We start from the raw sequence: 12,464 nt of genomic DNA, 5'->3' as shown, positions 1-12,464 counted from the left end.
CCCTGGGGTGCCAAAGTTGACTTTCACAAAACTGTGTTTTGACCCTCTAGCACTCCATCAGGAACCCTCCTCTATCATTTGAACTGGTTTTGAGAACTGTACCTCCGATTCACATTTTTACCTATTTCCAAACCATGATGTATCCCCTATTTCCCTTTCACGGAATTACCCTTCCTGGGGTGCCAAAGTTGACCTTCACGAAGCTGTTTGTTAAATCTCTAGCACTCCATCTGGACAGTCCTCTATCATTTGAGCTGGTTTTAAAACCTGTAGCTCCGTTTCACCTTTTTACCTTTTTCCAAACCATGATGTATCCACTATTACCCTTTCACGGGATTACCCTTCCTGGGGTGCCAAAGTTGACTTTCACGAAACAGTGTTTGTACACTCTAGCACTCCATCATCAACCCTCCTCTATTATTTGATCTGGTTTTAAGAACTGTACCTCCGATTCACAGTTTTACCTATTTCCAAACCATGATGTATCCCCCATGACCCTTTCATGCTATTACCTCTCCTGGGGTGCCAAAGTTGACTTTCAGGAAGCTGTGTGTTCACCGTCTACCACTCCATCAGGAACCCTCCTCTATCATTTGAGCTGCTTTTGAGATCTGTACCTCCTATTCACATTTTTACCTATTTCCAAACCATGATGTATCCACTATTATACTCTCACGGGATTACCCTTCCTGGGGTACCAAAGTTGACTTTGACGAATTTGTGTTTGGAACCTCTAACACTCCATCAGGAACCCTCCTCTATCATTTGAGCTGGTTTTAAAACCTGTAGCTCCGATTCACCTTTTTACCTTTTTCCAAACCATGATATATCCACTATTACCCTTCCACGTGATTACCCTTCCTGGGGTGCCAAAGTTGACCTTCACGAAACAGTGTTTGGACTCTCTAGCACTCCAACAGGAACACTCCCCTATCATTTGAGGTGGTTTTAAAACCTGTATCTCCGATTCACATTTTCACCTATTTCCAAACCATGATGTATCCCCTATTACCCTTTCACGGGATTACCCTTCATTTGGTGCCAAAGTTGACCTTCACAAAACTGTGTTTGTACACTATAGCACTCCATCAGGAACCCTCCTCTATTATTTCAGCTGGTTTTGAGAACTGCACAACCGATTCACAGTTTTACCTATTTCCAAACCATGATGTATCCCCCATGACCCTTTCACTTGATTACCCTCCCTCGAGTGCCAAAGTTGACTTTCACGAAGCTGTGTGTTGACCGTCTAGCACTCCATCAGGAACCCTCCTCTATCATTTGAGCTGGTTTTGAGAGCTGTAGCTCCGAATCACCTTTTCACCTATTTCCAAACCATGATGTTTCCACTATTATACTCTCACGGCATTACCCTTCCTGGGGTGCCAAAGTTGACTTTGACAAATTTGTGTTTGGACCCTCTAGCGCTCCATCAGGAACCCTCCTCTATCATTTGAGCTGGTTTTAAAACCTGTAGCTACGATTCACATTTTCACCTATTTCCAAACCATGATGTATCCCCTATTACCCTTTCACGGGATTACCCTTCAGATGGTGCCAAAGTTGACTTTCACAAAACTGTGTTTGTACACTATAGCACTCCATCAGGAACCCTCCTCTATTATTTGAGCTGGTTTTGAGAACTGTACCTCCCATTCACAGTTTTACCTATTTCCAAACCATGATGTATCCCCCATGACCCTTTCACGTGATTACCCTCCCTCGAGTGCCAAAGTTGACTTTCACGAAGCTGTGTGTTTACCGTCAAGCACTCCATCAGGAACCCTCCTCTATCATTTGAGCTGGTTTTGAGAGCTGTTGCTCCGAATCACCTTTTCACCTATTTCCAAACCATGATGTTTCCACTATTACACTCTCACGGGATTACCCTTCCTGGGGTGCCAAAGTTGACTTTGACAAATTTGTGTTTGGACCCTCTAGCGCTCCATCAGGAACCCTCCTCTATCATTTGAGCTGGTTTTAAAACTGTTGCTCCGATTCACCTTTTTACCGTTTTCCAAACCATGATGTATCCACTATTACCCTTTCCCGGGATTACCCTTCCTGGGGTGCCAAAGTTGACTTTCACGAAACAGTGTTTCGACCCTCTAGCACTCCAACAGGAACACTCCTCTATCATTTGAGGTGGTTTTAAAACCTGTAGCTCCGATTCACATTTTTACCTATTTCCAAACCATGATGTATCCCCTTATACCCTTTGACGGGATTACCCTTCAAGGGGTGCCAAAGTTGACCTTCACAAAACTGTGTTTGTACACTCTAGCACTCCATCAGGAACCCTCCTCTATTATTTGATCTAGTTTTAAGAACTGTACCTCCGATTTACAGTTTTACCTATTTCCAAACCATGATGTATCCACTTTTACCCTTTCACGATGTTACCCTCCCTCGGGTGCCAAAGTTGACTTTCACGAAGATGTGTGTTGACCGTCTAGCACTTCATCAGGAACCCTCCTCTATCATTTGAGCTGGTTTTGAGCACTGTAGCTCCGATTCACATTTTTACCTATTTCCAAACCATGATGTATCCCCCATGACCCTTTCGCGGGATTACCCTTCCTAGGGTGCCAAAGTTGACTTTCACAAAACTGTGTTTGGACCCTCTAGCACTCCATCAGGAACCCTCCTCTATCATTGGAGGTGGTTTTAGAACCTGTAGTTCCGATTCAAAATTTTACCTATTTCCAAACCATGATGTATCCCCTATGACCCTTTCACGGGATTACCATTCCTGGGGTGCTAAATGTGACTTTCACGAAACTGTGTTTGGACCCTCTAGCACTCCATCAGGAACCCTCCTCTATCATTTGAGTTGGTTTATAGAACTGTAGCTCCTACTTACATTTGTACCTATTTCCAAACCATGATGTATCCCCTATGACCCTTTCAAGGGAAAAACCTTCCTCGGATGCCAAAGTTGAACTTTACAAAACTGTATTTGTACACTCTAGCACTCCATGAGGAACCCTCCTCTATTATTTGAGCTGGTTTTTAGAACTGTAGCTCCGAGTCACATTTGTACCTATTTCCAAACCATGATGTATCCCCTATTTCCCTCTCACGGGATTACCCTTCCTCGGATGCCAAAGTTGACTTTCACGAAACTGTGTTTGGACCCTCTAGCACTCCATCAGGAACCCTCCTCTATCATTTGAGCTGGTTTATAGAACAGTAGCTCCTATTTACATTTTTACCTATTTCCAAACCATGATGTATCCACTATGACCCTTTCAAGGGATAAACCTTCCTTTGGTGCCAAAGTTGAACTTCACGAATCTGTATTTGTACACTCTACCACTCCATGAGGAACCCTCCTCTATCATTTGATTTGGTTTTGAGAGCTGTAGGTCCGATTCACATTTTTACCTATTCCCCAAACATGATGTATCCCCTATGACCCTGTCACCGCATTACCCTTCCTGGGGTGCCATACTTGACTTTCAGAAAAATGTGTGTTGACCCTCTAGCACTCCATCAGGAACTCTCCTCTATCATTTGAGCTGGTTTTAAGATCTGTTCCTCCGATTCACATTTTTACCTATTTCCAAACCATGATGTATCCCCTATGACTCTTTCACGGGATTACCCTTCCTCGGGTGCCAAAGTTGACTTTCACGAAACTGAGTTTTGACTCTCTAGCACTCCATCAGGAACCCTCCTCTATCATTTGAGGTGGTTTTTAGAACTGTAGCTCCGACTCACATTTTTACCTATTTCCAAACCATGATGTATCCACTATGACCCTTTCAAGGGATTACCCTCCCTGGGGTGCCAAAGCTGACTTTCACAAGAATGTGTGTTGACCCTCTAGCACTCCAACAGGAACCCTCCTCTATCATTTGAGCTCGTTTTGAGAGCTGTAGCTCCGATTCACATTTTTACCTATTTCCAAACCATGATGTATCCCCTATGACCCTTTCACTTGATTAAAATTCCTGGGGTGCTAAATGTGACTTTCACGAAACTGTGTTTGGACCCTCTAGCACTCCATCAGGAACCCTCCTCTGACATTTGAGCTGGTTTTGAGAGCTGTTGCTTCTATTAACATTTTAACCTATTCCCCAAACATGATGTATCCCCTATGACCCTGTCACCGGACTACCCTTCCTGGGGTGCCAAAGTTGACTTTCGGAAAAATGTGTAATGACCCTCTAGCACTCCACCAGGAACCCTCTTCGATCATTTGAGCTGGTTTTGAGAGCTGTAGCTCCGATTCACATTTTCACCTTTTTCCAAACCATGATGTATCCACTATTACCCTTTCAAGGGATTACTCTTCCTCAGGTGCTAAATTTGACTTTCACGAAACTGTGTTTGGACCCTCTAGCACTCCATCAGGAACCCTCCTCTATCATTTGAGGTGGTTTTAAAACCTGTAGTTCCGATTCACATTTGTACCTATTTCCAAACCATGATGTATCCCCTATGACCCTTTCAAGGGAAAAACCTTCCTCGGATGCCAAAGTTGAACTTCACAAAACTGTATTTGTACACTCTAGCACTCCATGAGGAACCCTCCTCTATTATTTGAGCTGGTTTTTAGAACTGTAGCTCCGAGTCACATTTGTACCTATTTCCAAACCATGATGTATCCCCTATTTCCCTCTCACGGGATTACCCTTCCTCGGATGCCAAAGTTGACTTTCACGAAACTGTGTTTGGACCCTCTAGCACTCCATCAGGAACCCTCCTCTATCATTTGAGGTGGTTTTAAAACCTGTAGTTCCGATTCACATTTGTACCTATTTCCAAACCATGATGTATCCCCTATGACCCTTTCAAGGGAAAAACCTTCCTCGGATGCCAAAGTTGAACTTCACAAAACTGTATTTGTACACTCTAGCACTCCATGAGGAACCCTCCTCTATTATTTGAGCTGGTTTTTAGAACTGTAGCTCCGAGTCACATTTGTACCTATTTCCAAACCATGATGTATCCCCTATTTCCCTCTCACGGGATTACCCTTCCTCGGATGCCAAAGTTGACTTTCACGAAACTGTGTTTGGACCCTCTAGCACTCCATCAGGAACACTCCTCTATCATTTGAGCTGGTTTTGAGAGCTGTAGCTCCGATTCACATTTTTACCTATTCCCCAAACATGATGTATCCCCTATGACCCTGTCACCGGATTACCCTTCCTGGGGTGCCAAACTTGACTTTCAGAAAAATGTGTGTTGACCCTCTAGCACTCCATCAGGAACTCTCCTCTCTCATTTGAGCTGGTTTTAAGATCTGTACCTGCGATTCCCCTTTTTACCTATTTCCAAACCATGATGTATCCCCTATGACCCTTTCACGGGATTACCCTTCCTGGGGTGCCAAAGTTGACTTTCACGAAACTCTGTTTTGACCATCTAGCACTCCAACAAGAACCCTCCTCTATCATTTGAGCTCGTTTTGAGAGCTGTAGCTCCGATTCACATTTTTACCTATTTCCAAACCATGATGTATCCCCAATAACCCTTTCACTTGATTAAAATTCCTGGGGTGCTAAATGTGACTTTCACGAAACTGTGTTTGGACCCTCTAGCACTCCATCAGGAACCCTCCTCTGACATTTGAGCTGGTTTTGAGAGCTGTTGCTTCTATTAACATTTTAACCTATTCCCCAAACATGATGTATCCCCTATGACCCTGTCACCGGACTACCCTTCCTGGGGTGCCAAAGTTGACTTTCGGAAAAATGTGTAATGACCCTCTAGCACTCCACCAGGAACCCTCTTCGATCATTTGAGCTGGTTTTGAGAGCTGTAGCTCCGATTCACATTTTCACCTTTTTCCAAACCATGATGTATCCACTATTACCCTTTCACGGGATTACTCTTCCTCAGGTGCTAAATTTGACTTTCACGAAACTGTGTTTGGACCCTCTAGCACTCCATCAGGAACCCTCCTCTATCATTTGAGCTGGTTTTGAGAGCTGTTGCTCTGATTCACATTTTTACCTATTTCCAAACCATGATGTATCCACTATGACCCTTTCAAGGGATTACCCTTTATGGGGTGCCAAAGTTGACTTTCACGAAACTGTGTTTGGACCCTCTAGCACTCCATCAGGAACCCTCCTCTATCATTTGAGCTTGTTTTTAGAACTGCAGCTCTGATTCACATTTTTACCTATTTCCAAACCATGATGTATCCCCTATGACCCTTTCAAGGGATTACCCTTCCTCGGGTGCCAAAGTTGACTTTCACGAAACTGTGTTTTGACCCTCTGGCACTCCATCAGGAACCCTCCTCTATCATTTGAGCTGGTTTTGAGAACTGTAGCTCCGATTCCCCTTTTTGCCTATTTCCCAACCATGATGTATCCACTATTATACTTTCACGGGATTACCTTCCTCAGGTGCTAAATTTGACTTTCACGAAACTGTGTTTGGACCCTCTAGCACTCCATCCGGAACCCTCCTCTATCATTTGAGATGGTTTTGAGTGCTGTACCTCCGATTCACATTTTTACCTGTTTCCAAACCATGATGTATCCACTATGACCCTTTGACCTGATCACCCTCCCTGGGGTGCCAAAGTTGACTTTCACGAAACTGTGTTTTGACCCTCTAACACTCCATCAGGAACCCTCCTCTATCATTTCAGCTGATTTTGAGAGCTGTAGCTCCGATTCCCCTTTTCACCTATTTCCCAACCATGATGTATCCACTATTATACTTTCACGGGATTACCCTTCCTCAGGTGCTTAATTTGACTTTCACGAAACTGTGTTTGGACCCTCTAGCACTCCATCAGGAACCCTCCTCTATCATTTGAGGTGGTTTTAAAACCTGTAGTTCCGATTCACATTTGTACCTATTTCCAAACCATGATGTATCCCCTATGACCCTTTCAAGGGACGAACCTTCCTCGGATGCCAAAGTTGAACTTCACAAAACTGTATTTGTACACTCTAGCACTCCATGAGGAACCCTCCTCTATTATTTGAGCTGGTTTTTAGAACTGTAGCTCCGAGTCACATTTGTACCTATTTCCAAACCATGATGTATCCCCTATTTCCCTCTCACGGGATTACCCTTCCTCGGATGCCAAAGTTGACTTTCACGAAACTGTGTTTGGACCCTCTAGCACTCCATCAGGAACACTCCTCTATCATTTGAGCTGGTTTTGAGAGCTGTAGCTCCGATTCACATTTTTACCTATTCCCCAAACATGATGTATCCCCTATGACCCTGTCACCGGATTACCCTTCCTGGGGTGCCAAACTTGACTTTCAGAAAAATGTGTGTTGACCCTCTAGCACTCCATCAGGAACTCTCCTCTCTCATTTGAGCTGGTTTTAAGATCTGTACCTGCGATTCCCCTTTTTACCTATTTCCAAACCATGATGTATCCCCTATGACCCTTTCACGGGATTACCCTTCCTGGGGTGCCAAAGTTGACTTTCACGAAACTCTGTTTTGACCATCTAGCACTCCAACAAGAACCCTCCTCTATCATTTGAGCTGGTTTTGAGAGCTGTAGCTCCGATTCCCCTTTTTGCCTATTTCCCAACCATGATGTATCCCCAATAACCCTTTCACCGGATTACCCTTCCTCTGGTGGCAAAGGTGATTTTCACAAAAGTGTGTCTTGACCCTCTAGCACTCCAACAAGAACCCTCCTCTATCATTTGAGCTGGTTTTGAGAGCTGTAGGTCCGATTCACATTTTTACCTATTCCCCAAACATGATGTATCCCCTATGACCCTGTCACCGGATTACCCTTCCTGGGGTGCCAAACTTGACTTTCAGAAAAATGTGTTTGGACCCTCTAGCACTCCATCAGGAACCCTCTTCGATCATTTGAGCTGGTTTTGAGAGCTGTAGCTCCGATTCACATTTTTACCTTTTTCCAAACCATGATGTATCCACTATTATACTTTCACGGGATTACCCTTCCTCAGGTGCTAAATTTGACTTTCACGAAACTGTGTTTGGACCCTCTAGCACTCCATCAGGAACCCTCCTCTATCACTTGAGGGGGTTTTGAGAGCTGTAGCTCCGATTCACATTTTTACCTATTTTCAAACCATGATGTATCCACTATTACCCTTTGACCTGATTACCCTCCCTGGGGTGCCAAAGTTGACGTTCACGAAACTGTGTTTTGACCCTCTAGCACTCCATCAGGAACCCTCCTCTATCATTTGAGCTGGTTTATAGAACAGTAGCTCCTATTTACATTTTTACCTATTTCCAAACCATGATGTATCCACTATGACCCTTTCAAGGGATAAACCTTCCTTTGGTGCCAAAGTTGAACTTCACGAATCTGTATTTGTACACTCTACCACTCCATGAGGAACCCTCCTCTATCATTTGAGGTGGTTTTGAGAGCTGTAGGTCCGATTCACATTTTTACCTATTCCCCAAACATGATGTATCCCCTATGACCCTGTCACCGCATTACCCTTCCTCGGGTGCCATACTTGACTTTCAGAAAAATGTGTGTTGACCCTCTAGCACTCCATCAGGAACTCTCCTCTATCATTTGAGCTGGTTTTAAGATCTGTTCCTCCGATTCACATTTTTACCTATTTCCAAACCATGATGTATCCCCTATGACTCTTTCACGGGATTACCCTTCCTCGGGTGCCAAAGTTGACTTTCACGAAACTGAGTTTTGACTCTCTAGCACTCCATCAGGAACCCTCCTCTATCATTTGAGGTGGTTTTTAGAACTGTAGCTCCGACTCACATTTTTACCTATTTCCAAACCATGATGTATCCACTATGACCCTTTCAAGGAATTACCCTCCCTGGGGTGCCAAAGCTGACTTTCACAAGAATGTGTGTTGACCCTCTAGCACTCCAACAGGAACCCTCCTCTATCATTTGAGCTCGTTTTGAGAGCTGTAGCTCCGATTCACATTTTTACCTATTTCCAAACCATGATGTATCCCCTATGACCCTTTCACTTGATTAAAATTCCTGGGGTGCTAAATGTGACTTTCACGAAACTGTGTTTGGACCCTCTAGCACTCCATCAGGAACCCTCCTCTGACATTTGAGCTGGTTTTGAGAGCTGTTGCTCCGATTCACATTTTTACCTATTCCCCAAACATGATGTATCCCCTATGACCCTGTCACCGGACTACCCTTCCTGGGGTTCCAAAGTTGACTTTCGGAAAAATGTGTAATGACCCTCTAGCACTCCACCAGGAACCCTCTTCGATCATTTGAGCTGGTTTTGAGAGCTGTAGCTCCGATTCACATTTTCACCTTTTTCCAAACCATGATGTATCCACTATTATACTTTCACGGGATTACTCTTCCTCAGGTGCTAAATTTGACTTTCACGAAACTGTGTTTGGACCCTCTAGCACTCCATCAGGAACCCTCCTCTATCATTTGAGCTGGTTTTGAGAGCTGTTGCTCTGATTCACATTTTTACCTATTTCCAAACCATGATGTATCCACTATGACCCTTTCAAGGGATTACCCTTTATGGGGTGCCAAAGTTGACTTTCACGAAACTGTGTTTGGACCCTCTAGCACTCCATCAGGAACCCTCCTCTATCATTTGAGCTGGTTTTTAGAACTGCAGCTCTGATTCACATTTTTACCTATTTCCAAACCATGATGTATCCCCTAAGACCCTTTCAAGGGATTACCCTTCCTCGGGTGCCAAAGTTGACTTTCACGAAACTGTGTTTTGACCCTCTGGCACTCCATCAGGAACCCTCCTCTATCATTTGAGCGGGTTTTGAGAACTGTAGCTCCGATTCCCCTTTTTGCCTATTTCCCAACCATGATGTATCCACTATTATACTTTCACGGGATTACCCTTCCTCAGGTGCTAAATTTGACTTTCACGAAACTGTGTTTGGACCCTCTAGCACTCCATCCGGAACCCTCCTCTATCATTTGAGATGGTTTTGAGTGCTGTACCTCCGATTCACATTTTTACCTGTTTCCAAACCATGATGTATCCACTATGACCCTTTGACCTGATCACCCTCCCTGGGGTGCCAAAGTTGACTTTCACGAAACTGTGTTTTGACCCTCTAACACTCCATCAGGAACCCTCCTCTATCATTTGAGCTGATTTTGAGAGCTGTAGCTCCGAATCCCCTTTTCACCTATTTCCCAACCATGATGTATCCACTATTATACTTTCACGGGATTACCCTTCCTCAGGTGCTTAATTTGACTTTCACGAAACTGTGTTTGGACCCTCTAGCACTCCATCAGGAACCCTCCTCTATCATTTGAGCTGGTTTATAGAACTGTAGCTCCTATTTACATTTTTACCTATTTCCAAACCATGATGTATCCACTATAACCTTTCAAGGGATGAACCTTCCATTGGTGCCAAAGTCGAACTTCACAAAACTGTATTTGTACACTCTAGCACTCCATCAGGAACCCTCCTCTATTATTTGAGCTGGTTTTTAGAACTGTAGCTCCGAGTCACATTTGTACCTATTTCCAAACCATGATGTATCCCCTATTTCCCTCTCACGGGATTACCCTTCGTCGGGTGCCAAAGTTCACGTTCATGAAACTGTGTTTGGACCCTCTAGCACTCCATCAGGAACCCTCCTCTATCATTTGAGGTGGTTTTGAGAGCTGTAGCTCCAATTCACATTTTACCTATTTCCAAACCGTGATGTATCCACTATTACCCTTTGACCTGATTACCATTTATGTTGTGCCAAAGTTGACGTTCACGAAACTGTGTTTTGACCCTCCAACGCTCCATCAGGAACCCTCCTCTATCATTTGAGCTGGTTTATAGAACTGTAGCTCCTATTTACATTTTTACCTATTTCCAAACCATGATGTATCCACTATTATACTTTCACAGGATTACCCTTCCTCGGGTGCCAAAGTTGACTTTCACGAAACTGTGTTTGGACCCTCTAGCACTCCATCAGGAACCCTCCTCTATCATTTGAGCTGGTTTATAGAACTGTAGCTCCGAGTCACATTTGTACCTATTTCCAAACCATGATGTATCCGCTATTTCCCTCTCACGGGATTACCCTTCCTGTGGTGCCAAAGTTGACTTTCACGAAACTGTGTTTTAAACCTCTAGCACTCCACCAGGAACCCTCCTCTATCATTGGAGGTTTTGTTTTTAGAGCTGTAGCTCCGATTCACATTTTTACCTATTTCCAAACCATGATGTATCCACTATTACCCTTTCAAGGGATAACCCTCCCTGGGGTGCCAAAGTTGACTTTCAGGAAACTGTGTTTTGACCCTCTAGCACTCCATCAGGAACCCTCCTCTATCATTTGAGCTGGTTTATAGAACTGTAGCTCCTATTTACATTTTTACCTATTTCCAAACGATGATGTATCCACTATGACCCTTTCAAGGGATGAACCTTCCATTGGTGCCAAAGTTTAACTTCACAAAACTGTATTTGTACACGCTAGCACTCCATCAGGAACCCTCCTCTATCATTTGAGCTGGTTTTTGGAACTGTAGCTCCGAGTCACATTTGTACCTATTTCCAAACCATGATGTATCCCCTATTTCCCTCTCACGGTATTACCCTACCTCGGGTGCCAAAGTTCACGTTCATGAAACTGTGTTTGGACCCTCTAGCACTCCATCAGGAACCCTCCTCTATCATTTGAGGTGGTTTTGAGAGCTGTAGCTCCAATTCACATTTTACCTATTTCCAAACCATAATGTATCCACTATTACCCTTTGACCTGATTACCCTCCCTGGGGTGCCAAAGTTGACGTTCACGAAACTGTGTTTTGACCCTCTAACACTCCATCAGGAACCCTCCTCTATCATTTGAGCTGGTTTATAAAACTGTAGCTCCTATTTACATTTTTACCTATTTCCAAACCATGATGTATCCCCTATTTCCCTCTCACGGGATTACCCTTCTTGGGGTGCCAAAGTTGACTTTCACGAAACTGTGTTTTAAACCTCTAGCACTCCATCAGGAACCCTCCTCTATCATTGGAGGTGGTGTTTTTAGAGCTGTAGCTCCGATTCACATTTTTACCTATTTCCAAACCATGATGTATCCCTTATTTCCCTCTCACGGGATTACCCTTCTTGGGGTGCCAAAGTTGACATTTTTACGAAACTGTGTTTTGACCCTCTAGCACTCCATCAGGAACCCTCCTCTATCATTTGAGCTGGTTTTAAAACCTGTAGCTCCGATTCACATTTTTACCTATTTCCAAACCATGATGTATCCACTATTATACTTTCACGGGATTACTCTTCCTCAGGTGCTAAATTTGACTTTCACGAAACTGTGTTTGGACCCTCTAGCACTCCATCAGGAACCCTCCTCTATCATTTGAGCTGGTTTTGAGAGCTGTTGCTCCGATTCACATTTTTACCTATTTCCAAACCATGATGTATCCACTATGAGCCTTTCAAGGGATTACCCTTTATGGGGTGCCAAAGTTGACTTTCACGAAACTGTGTTTGGACCCTCTAGCACTCCATCAGGAACCCTCCTCTATCATTT

This window comes from Haliotis asinina, chromosome 11 (genome assembly GCF_037392515.1).
Source record: "Haliotis asinina isolate JCU_RB_2024 chromosome 11, JCU_Hal_asi_v2, whole genome shotgun sequence".
Classification (NCBI taxonomy): Eukaryota; Metazoa; Mollusca; class Gastropoda; order Lepetellida; family Haliotidae; genus Haliotis; species Haliotis asinina.
This window is presented reverse-complemented; position numbering follows the sequence as displayed.